The 9,393-nt window shown below is 43.9% G+C and overlaps 1 protein-coding gene across 3 annotated transcripts in view; it reads left to right on the plus strand.

Annotated features, from left to right (window-relative positions):
* The window catches only part of Glb1 (galactosidase beta 1), a 123,302-nt gene that overhangs the window by 57,990 nt on the left and 55,919 nt on the right, over positions 1–9,393 (plus strand). The window lies entirely within an intron of this gene.

Consider the following 9,393-nt stretch of genomic DNA (forward strand, 5'->3'; position numbering starts at 1 on the left):
TGCCTCTATGCTATGAGCTGTCCATCTGAATACTGGGGTTAGAGTGCCTGCTTGTGCTGTAAGGATTGAAGGGAGCATGTGTAAGCCATCTAGGACAGTCTCTCACACAGGTATGTATATCTAGTAAGAGTGTCATTCCTGTTGTTTGTAGAAGAGGGAAGAAAATATGTTCGTACAGTAGCCGAAGTGTGTAGGGGGAACCTGGAGACCCGGAGCGCAGGGCAGATGTGAACTGTGCAGCCTCGAGTGATGCTTTGCTGCTTCGTCTTCTATTTGGGGCAAATGATTACTGTTCCCTCTGGCCTGCTCCGAGCTAGTCCCGCCAGCAGTCAACCTTTTGAAGAAACTAAGCTCCCAGGTGGGGTTTCCTGTCTTTGCGGTGAATTTAAAAAAAAAAACCCACAGTTTTTCTGCTCAGTCACCTGAGTTTTGAAGTTTAAAAAAACAAAGATTTTCTGCCTATAAATGGTATGAATTTTTTGTTAAGTATGATGTAGTGTCAATTTTAAGCATGGGTTGTTTCGTGTTATGAAATATATTTTTTTAAATGTGTATAAGTGTTATGCCTACATGTATATAAGTGCACCTGTGTTGTGCAGTGCCCACAGAGGACAGATACGGACTTCAGATCCCCTGGAACTAGAGTTACAGACAGTTGTTAGCCACCATGTAGGTTCTGGGAACTACAATAGTAGCCAGCGCTAATCTTAAGTGCTGAGCCATCTCTCCAGCCCTGTAAAATATTTTAAACACATAGAAACATATGCTATAAATGAAGTGTGGTGCATGCCTGTGATCCCAGCACTCAGGAGGTGGAGACAAAAGGATCAGGAGTTCAAGGTCACCTTGAGCTACATAGTTCCAGGCCAACCTGGGCTACAGAAGACCCTATCTTAAATAAAAGAAAGAGCTTAGTGTGGTGGCAGCACTTGGGAGGTAGAGACAGGAGGATCTTTGTGAGTTCCAGGCCAGCGAGGGCTACATCATGGGATCCTGTCTCAAAGCAATGAAAAGGAGAAAAGAAAGGAAGATTTTTTTCATTTAAATGTTCTTCTCCTTTTTAATTTTTTTTAGGTTTTATTTTCTTTAAAAATGTGTGTGTGTGTGTGTGTATACATGTATGCAGTACCCATGGAGGCCAGAAGAGGGCATCAGGGTCCCTGGAGTTGTAGTTGCAGCTGGTTGTGAGCTGCCTGACAGCAGCACTAGGAGCCAAACTCAAATCTCCTGGAAGAGCACCAAGTGCTCTTAACCACTGAACCATCTCTTCAGCCCCAATCTTTATCTATTTTTATGTTACGTACATGAGTGTTTTGTCTGCATGTATGTAAGGAACGCATGCAGTACTTGCAGAGGTCAGAAGAAGACATCAGATCTCCTGGAACTGAAGTTAGGGATAGTATTTAGCTGCCTTGTGGGTGCTGGAAACAGAACCTAGGTCTTCTGCAAGAGTAGTCCATCTTAACCTTTGAGCCATCTCTTCAGCACTCTTTTTTTTTTCAAAAGGATATTTAATTGTGTATCTGTGTGTTTATATACATGTGTAAAAGTGCCAAGGCCAAAGGAGGCCCTTGGGGGCCCTCTGTCACCATTGTCACCTGCTCCTTTGAGGCAGGGTCTCTCCCTGAACCTGGAGCTCCTGTTTTCTTGACTGTGCTGGAAGCCAGCAAGCCCCAGCGATTCACTTGTCTCCATCTCCCTCAGAGCTGGGGTTACAAGCATGTGTGGGATGCCAGACTCTTTATGTGGGATCTGGAATCCTAACTCCAGACCTCATGACTGTGCAGCAGGCTCTCTTAACTGCTGAACCATCTCTTTAGTCTGTTTTTCATTTTTTCAGACAGAGTCTTGCTCTGTAGCCCAGGCTGCCCTGAAACTTACTGCATAGACTAGGATAACTTCAAACTTGTGACAGTCCTACTTCAGCCTCTGAGAGCTGAAATTATAGTGTGTGACAGTCCGTGTCAGGCTTTATCTAGATTTTCAGTTGTGGGCCAGTGACATGGTTCAGTAGGTAAAGACACTTGCCACCAAACCTGATGATCTGAGTTTGATCCCTGGGATCCACATGGTGGAAGGAGAGAGAGACCTAACTCCTGCAAGTTGTCTCCTGGCTTCTACTTGCACATCATAGCACACACCCACACACATGCACAAAATAAGTGTAATAAATTTTCCAAATGTATTGGTAGATTGCTGCTCATTTATTATGGATTGAGTCCCTCTAGTAATGGGGTAATTCTCCCAAGTTCTATCTTGTTTGTTTGATCTCTATTTCAAAGCTTTCTCTTATTTCCTTCCTTTATATAAAGCTTAGCTAAATTTTAATTTATTTTTGTTTACATGTATGTGTTTTGCCTGCATTTATGTACATGCACCTGTGCTTGCAATGCCTATGGAGGCCAGAAGAGGGCATTGAATCCCCTGGAACTGGAGTTAAGGATGGTTGTCAGCTACCACTCGAGTGCTCAGAACTGAACCCTAAAGTTTAGTCTTTTTAAGATTGATTTTTAGGGACTGGAGAGATGGCTCAGTGGTTAAGAGCACTGGCAGCTTTTAAAAAGCACCTGGGAGCGGGCATGGTGGCACACACCTGTAGTCCCAACACTTAGGAGGCAGAGGCAGGCAGATCTCTATGATTTCAAGGCCAGCCTGGTCTACATAGTGAGTTCCAGGCCAGCTGGGGCTACAGGGAGACCCTGTCTCAAAAAGACCAAAAAAAAAAAGGCACCTGGGGCAGGGGGCCTGGAGAAATGGCTCAGAGATTAAGAACACTGGTTGTTCTTGCAGAAGACCCGGGTTCGAATCCCAGCACCCACATGGCAGCTAACAATTGTCCATAACTCCAGTTCCAGGGGATCTGACAGCCTCTTCTGTCCTCCATGGGCATTGTACAACATGGGTGCACTTACCTACATGCAGGCAATACACACATACACATAAAATAATAAATAAAATATTTATTTTAAAAAAAGCACCTGGGTTCGATCCCAGTGCAGCACCTGGGTTTGAGTCCCAGCATCCACATGGTGGCTAACAACCATCCTTAACTCCAGTTCTAGGGGATCCAACACCCTCTTCTGACCTCTGCGGGCATTGTATGACAGGGTGCACTTACACACATGCAGGCAATACACTCATATACATAAAATAAAATAAAAATGATAAAAATTTTTTAAAGATTTATTTTTATTGTTTTTTAATTATATGTATGTGACTATATGTGTGTATGTGCCCATGAGTACAATGCCTGCAGAGGCCAGAAGGGGGCGTCAGGTCCTCTGGAGCTACAGGTGGTTGTAAGCTGCCCAACAGGGGTGCTGGGAACCAAACTCAGGTCCTCTGTAAGAGCAGTATGTGCTCTTAAGCACTGAACCATCTCTCCATCCCCCAAAGCTTAGGTTTTTTAAAAACATTTTTTGACAGTACTAGGAATTAAACCCAGGGCCTTATGCTTACCAGGCAAGTGCTGTACCACTGAGCTATACCCCCAGCCTTGAGCTTGATTTTTTTTAATTTTTTTGTTGGGGGGGTCTTTTTGAGACAGAGTCTCCCTGTAGCCCCAGCTGGCCTGGAACTCTACATAGACTGGGCTGGCCTCAAACTCACAGAGATCCACCTGCCTCTTCTCCCAACAGCTTGGTTTTTTTAAATCCAGTTTTTCTTATCTAATATATATTTAAAGTTATGAATTTGCCTCAAATACTATAAAGGGTCTCATACACTTATGTAATATACTTATTTTTGTCTGCTCTGAAGCATGCCTATTTTGATTTCTCTTTGCAGGGGGAGAGAGAGAGAATTTTCATTTGTGATAATGTCTCACTGTGTTGCCCATGCTGGTCACAAACTCTTGAATTCACGTGATCTTTCTGAGTAGCTAGAACTACTGGTGTGGGCCAGCATGCCCACTCAGAAGTGTTTTTGAGTAGTTAAATGTGTTTTTTCTTTTTTTAAAAGAAGAATAATATTCATTTATTTATTGTGGGAAGAGGTTGAAGGGGTGCATGTATGCCATGGTGCATATGTGTGGAAGTCAGAGGACAACTTGTAGGAAGGAGTTAGTTCTCTCCTGCCATTATTTGGGTCCCGAAGATTGAACTCAGATCTTTAGTGGTAACGGGCACCTTTACCTGATGAGCCATCTCATGGTCCTAAACACAAGTGTTTTTCTAGTTTGTTGATGTCTAACAGATTTGTGTTCTAGGTATGCTTGTCAGGATTCTGACCCCTTGAAATTTTTTGAGCCTAGTCACATGTGGGGATGAATAAACAGTCCACCTAAGCTTGAAAAGAATGCATATTTTATGTGTGCTGGGTATAATATTCTCTGTGCATATTTATTAGATTAAGCTTGTGTTTTGCTTTTCTTAACTTTTAAAAAAACTTTATTGAGAATTTCATGCATGCATAAAGGTGTTTTGATCAAATCCATGCCCACTCCCTCCCCTCCAACACATCCCATATCGCCCCATCACTTTTTTCTGACAACTTCATATGCTCTTTCTTTCTTTTTTTAAATGGGGCTTTCTGCTACTCTAACATGCCCCCCTCTGAAGAGGTAACCCTAAAATCTTTTAGGGATTAGATAAGAGCTGCCAAATACTTTTGACATTTTTGGCCTTTGGAACAGAGTATGTTGCTAAGAGGCCCAAGGACATTTTGACTTTTAGCCAAGAAACTGGCCACTTTTCTTTGGGGTCTTTTTTACTCTAACTGCCTAGCCAACTCCTACATCCTATTCTTTTTTTCTTTTTAGGTCTTTTTGAGACAAGGTCTCCCTGTAGCCCCAGCTGGCCTGGAACTCATTATGTAGATCAGGCTGGCCTGGGACTCACAGAGATCCACCTGCCTCTGCCTCCCGAGTGCTGGCACTAAAGTTGTGTGCCACCACACCCAGCCCTACCTCTTATTCTTATCACACCATCCTCTGAAGAGGTTACGCTTCTTCCATGCTGAACAGGGATGTAGGGTGAGGCAATTGGGGTACACCTTCAGTGGGTCTATCTAAAAGACTCTCAAATTGTGGGGTCTCTTCCTTCCCTTGTGGGTCATTGGCCACCGGCCCACGAGGACAGAGGGAGCAGAAGCGACGAACAGGGTCAGGATGGCCAGTGAGCACTGACGGAAGAAAGCCCTTCCGGGGAGGCAGGTTCAGTGATACAAACAGCTCCAGACTCAGTGAAACAACTCCATTTATTCAGTGGGGGTCAGGGAAAATATAGTGTGGAGGCAGTAGCCAATGCTTCAGCTGATAGGTGCTCACAGTATGCTTTATTTACATGTGGCAGTGGGCTCCTATCATCCGACTACCGGGCAATGCCTAATTATCATATAGAAAAAACCTGGGGGTAGTTTTTAACACCAGGTAACTATGCCAAAGGTCATGTTCCAAATAAGGTCAGGCATCGTGCTTGGTGGCACTTTCCAGGTAAGTAAGGCAGAGAGCAGGAGGCCCCCTGCTGAGAAGGGGCGTCCTTCCATATAGCGCCAATCCCCTTAGAGCTGTCCGGACATGGAGGACTACAACCCTAGCAGCAGGGTTCCCCAACACCAAATTGCATCACTCTTATCTGTAGGGAGAAAAGAAAGTCCTTGACTGGTGGATAGGGGATGTGAAGGAAAAGTAAAAGGCAAGAGTAGTTAGCATTATGAGTTCTAGACAGGGAACCAGAAAAAAGTTAGAACAGGGCAAATTTCAAATGTTCATATCAGAATCCATTGGGACTTGTAAGATTTTTTTTTTTTTTTTTTTTTTTTTGGTCTTTTGAGACAGGGTCTCCTTGTAGCCCCAGCTGTCCCGAAACTCACTATGTAGACCAGGTTGACCTTGAACTCACAAAGATCCACCTGCCTTTGCCTCCCAAGTGCTAGGATTAAAGGCATGCGCCACCACCCCTGGCAAGATTTTTTTTTTTAATTATGTATATGTATGTCAGTATATATATCTGTGTGGAGGTATGTGCATGTGGGGGTGGAGGCTGCTCTCAGAGGCCAGAAGAAGGCATTGGATCTCCTGGAGCTGGAGTTACAGGCGATTGTGAACTGTCTGTCCTCCATGGGTGCTGGGAATCGAACCCAGGTCCTCCGTAAGAGCAGCAAATGTTAACTGAGCCACCTCTCTAGCCCGTGTTTTATTTTGTTGTTTGTTTGTTTTGGATTTGTTGTTTTTGTTGTTGAGACAGGACTTGGAACCTGCTATGTAAGCCAGGCTAGCCTTGAGCTTGTGGCAATCCTCCCTGCCTCAGCATCCTACGTGCTGGATTATAGGCATGTGCCACCGTGCCTGGCTTTGAGATTAAGCTTTTTAATGATGCAGGTCTACTGTTACTTGAGCTGTTGTTTCTCCTGTGGGTGCTACTTTTGAGGTTGTATTACTGGGCATTCGAAGTGAGAATCAGCTTCATGGACTCTCCTGTCTCTGGCCTTGAGGTATTTTTTCCACTATTATTAAATATATAGCTTACTTGTATTCTTTAATCTTTATTTTTTGTTGTTTTTTTCTATTTTTTTTCTTTTTAAAAAATTTATTATTTTATGAGTATTTTACCTGCATATATATGAATGCACCCATGTCATGCAGTGCCCATAGAAGCCAGAAGAGGGCATTGGATTCCCTGGAATTGGAGGTACAGAAGGTTGTTAGCTGCCATGTGGGTGCTGGGAACCAAACCCAGGTCCTATGAAAGAACAGCCAGTGTTCTTAACCTCTGAGCAATCTTTTTAGCCCCTCTGAGTTTTTTTTCTCTTTTCTTTCTTTTTTAAAATTTTATTCATTTATTTAATTTTATGTGTATGAGTGTTTTGCCTGCATGTATGTAAGTGCACTCGTATCATGCAATGTGCATGGAGGCCAGAAGAGAGCATCAGACCCCCTGAAACTGCGGTTTTGGATGATTGTTAGCCACCATGTGGGTGCTGGGAACCAAACCCCGGTCTTCTGCAAGAGCAGCCAGTGCTCTTAACTGCTGAACCATCACTCCAGCCCGTCTTTTTCTTATTTTTAGACAAGATCTCATGTGGCCCAAGCTAGCCTCAAACTTGGCCATGTACCTTGAACTCCTGATCCTGCCTGGGCCTCCAGAGTGCTGGGATTACAGGCATGTGCCCCAACATCCAACTCTGATATGGGAGCCTTTACTGCCTTTTACTCTATCTGTGCTGGGATTGCAGGGATGTGCCACCACACCCGACTCTTGCATTCTTTGGCTAGAATTTACCTGGCATATATTTTTCAATTCTTTCATTTTAACCTTTTTATGTTGGTTTCCATACATGTGTCCTTTATGAACAGAATGTAATTGAATTCTTATGTAATTTGAAAAATTGTGTAATTTAGTTAGTGGATTTATGCATTTTCCCCTTCATTATAATTTTTTTTTTTCTTTTGAGACCATTTCACTATGTAGCCTTAACCTTTTAAGTCCATTGTACATAGTGAGTTCCAGGACAGCTGGGGCTACAGGGAGACCCTGTCTCAAAAAGACCAAAAAAAAAATTTTATTTTATTTTTACGCAAGCGTGCTTGTGTACGCGCATGCCACTCTGTGTGTGTGTGTGTGTGTGTGTGTGTGTGTGTGTGTGTGCAACTGTCTGTAACTCCAGCTCAATGCATTGTAATTTTTTTTTTAATTTTTTCTGTATGCGTATAAGTGTTATGCCTGAATGTACATAAGTGCACCCATATTGTGTAGTGCTCACAGAGGACAGAAAAGGGCATCAGATCCTCTGGAACTGAAGTTATGGATGATTGTTAGCTGCCATGTGGGTGATGGGACTTGAACCTGGTCTTTTGCAAGAGTGGCCAGTGCTCTTAACTACTGAGCCATCTCTCTAGCCCCTCATTGTAATTCTTGATACATATAGATTCATTTCTATTTGTTTGTGTATGTGTGCACATGCATGTGGCAGCCAGAGGTCCATGTTGGGTGTCTTCCTCAATCATTTCCCACCTTATTTTTTGAGGCAGGGTCTCTCACTGACCCTGGAGTTCACAGATTCGGCTAGATTGGCTGACAATAAGACCCAGGGATCCTCCTGTCCCATCTCCCCAGTGCTGGAATCGCAGGCACACACTGATGTGGCCCAGCTTTTCTGTGGATGCTTTGGCCACCTGAGCCATCCCCCAGCCCCACATTACTTTCAGCCATCTCTGTTGGTTCTACATGTCCATCTTGCCTTGGTTTTCTTCCCTTTATTACTTTCTTTTTGCATTGTTTGAGGATGTTTTTGTTTTCTTATTTCCCCTTTCTTCTACTTTGGAAGTTTTTTGGTGTATTTTTATTTTCTTAGTGGTTACCCATTGAAGTGTGGCATTTATGCCCTTAGCAAAGCACAACTCCTAAGGATGTAGCTCAGTGAACTTATGCAAAGTGAACAGAATACAGTGACCAACGCCCAGCACCCAGGAGCTTCCTTGGTGCCTCTTCCTCATCCTCAGCACCCACCCACTTGGCCACACCACTATCTCAGCCTATATCGCAATATTAATCTTGCTTATTTTAGAACTGATGGGTTCATGCAACCTTTGTGTATGAGTGTATTGCCTGAATGTATATAAGTACACTCATGTTGTGCAGTGTCCACAGAGGTCAGATAGGGGCATAGGATCCCCTGGAACTGGAGTTATGGACAGTTGTTAGATGCCATGTGGGTCCTGGGATTTGAACCCGGGTCCTCTGCAAGAGCAGCCAGTGCTCTTAACTGTTGAGCCATTTCTCCAGCCCCCAGATAGTGTTTTCATCCATATGTTCCATTTTTTTTCACAAATGACTAAACAGATATGTGTCATGTACCACTTTGCGCCCGCTCCTTTTAACTGCTTCTTGGTACGTATAGGTAGGTCTAGAGATGATAAAGCCTGAACAGAGACTTACAGAAGGAGGTAAGAGAGAGATGTGGAGGCCAGGATTAGACCATTGTCAGAACTCATGCCAATGGGAGAATATACCTCCCTCTCTTCACTTTGGAAGGAGCCCAGCCACTAAAGGAGAGAGGGGAGGGCAAGGGAACTGTCGCTAACACCTAGACCATCCTGAGACTAGCTTTACTCAGTGAAGTAGGGTTGCTTGGAAGACTTGAGCCCTGCAGTTATGTGTGTGCTGGGACTCAAATGCAAGTCCTCATGCTTGCCCTACAAGCATTTTAGCTTCTAAGCCATCTCCCCAGTCCCTGTCCCCCTCCTTTTCTCAATTTTATATGTATGGGTGGTTTTTTAAAATATTTTATTCACTACTTTTACTTTATGTATATGAGTGTATTGCCTGCATGTAGGTAAGTGCACCCGTATCATGCAATGCCCGCGGAGGTCAGAAGAGGCCGTCAGATCCCCTGGAACTGGAGTTATGGACAGTTGTTAGCTGCCATGTGGGTGCTGGGATTCGAACCCAGGTC

Source organism: Nannospalax galili, unplaced genomic scaffold, assembly GCF_000622305.1.
Source record: "Nannospalax galili isolate Female #2095 unplaced genomic scaffold, S.galili_v1.0 scaffold1176, whole genome shotgun sequence".
NCBI lineage: Eukaryota > Metazoa > Chordata > Mammalia > Rodentia > Spalacidae > Nannospalax > Nannospalax galili.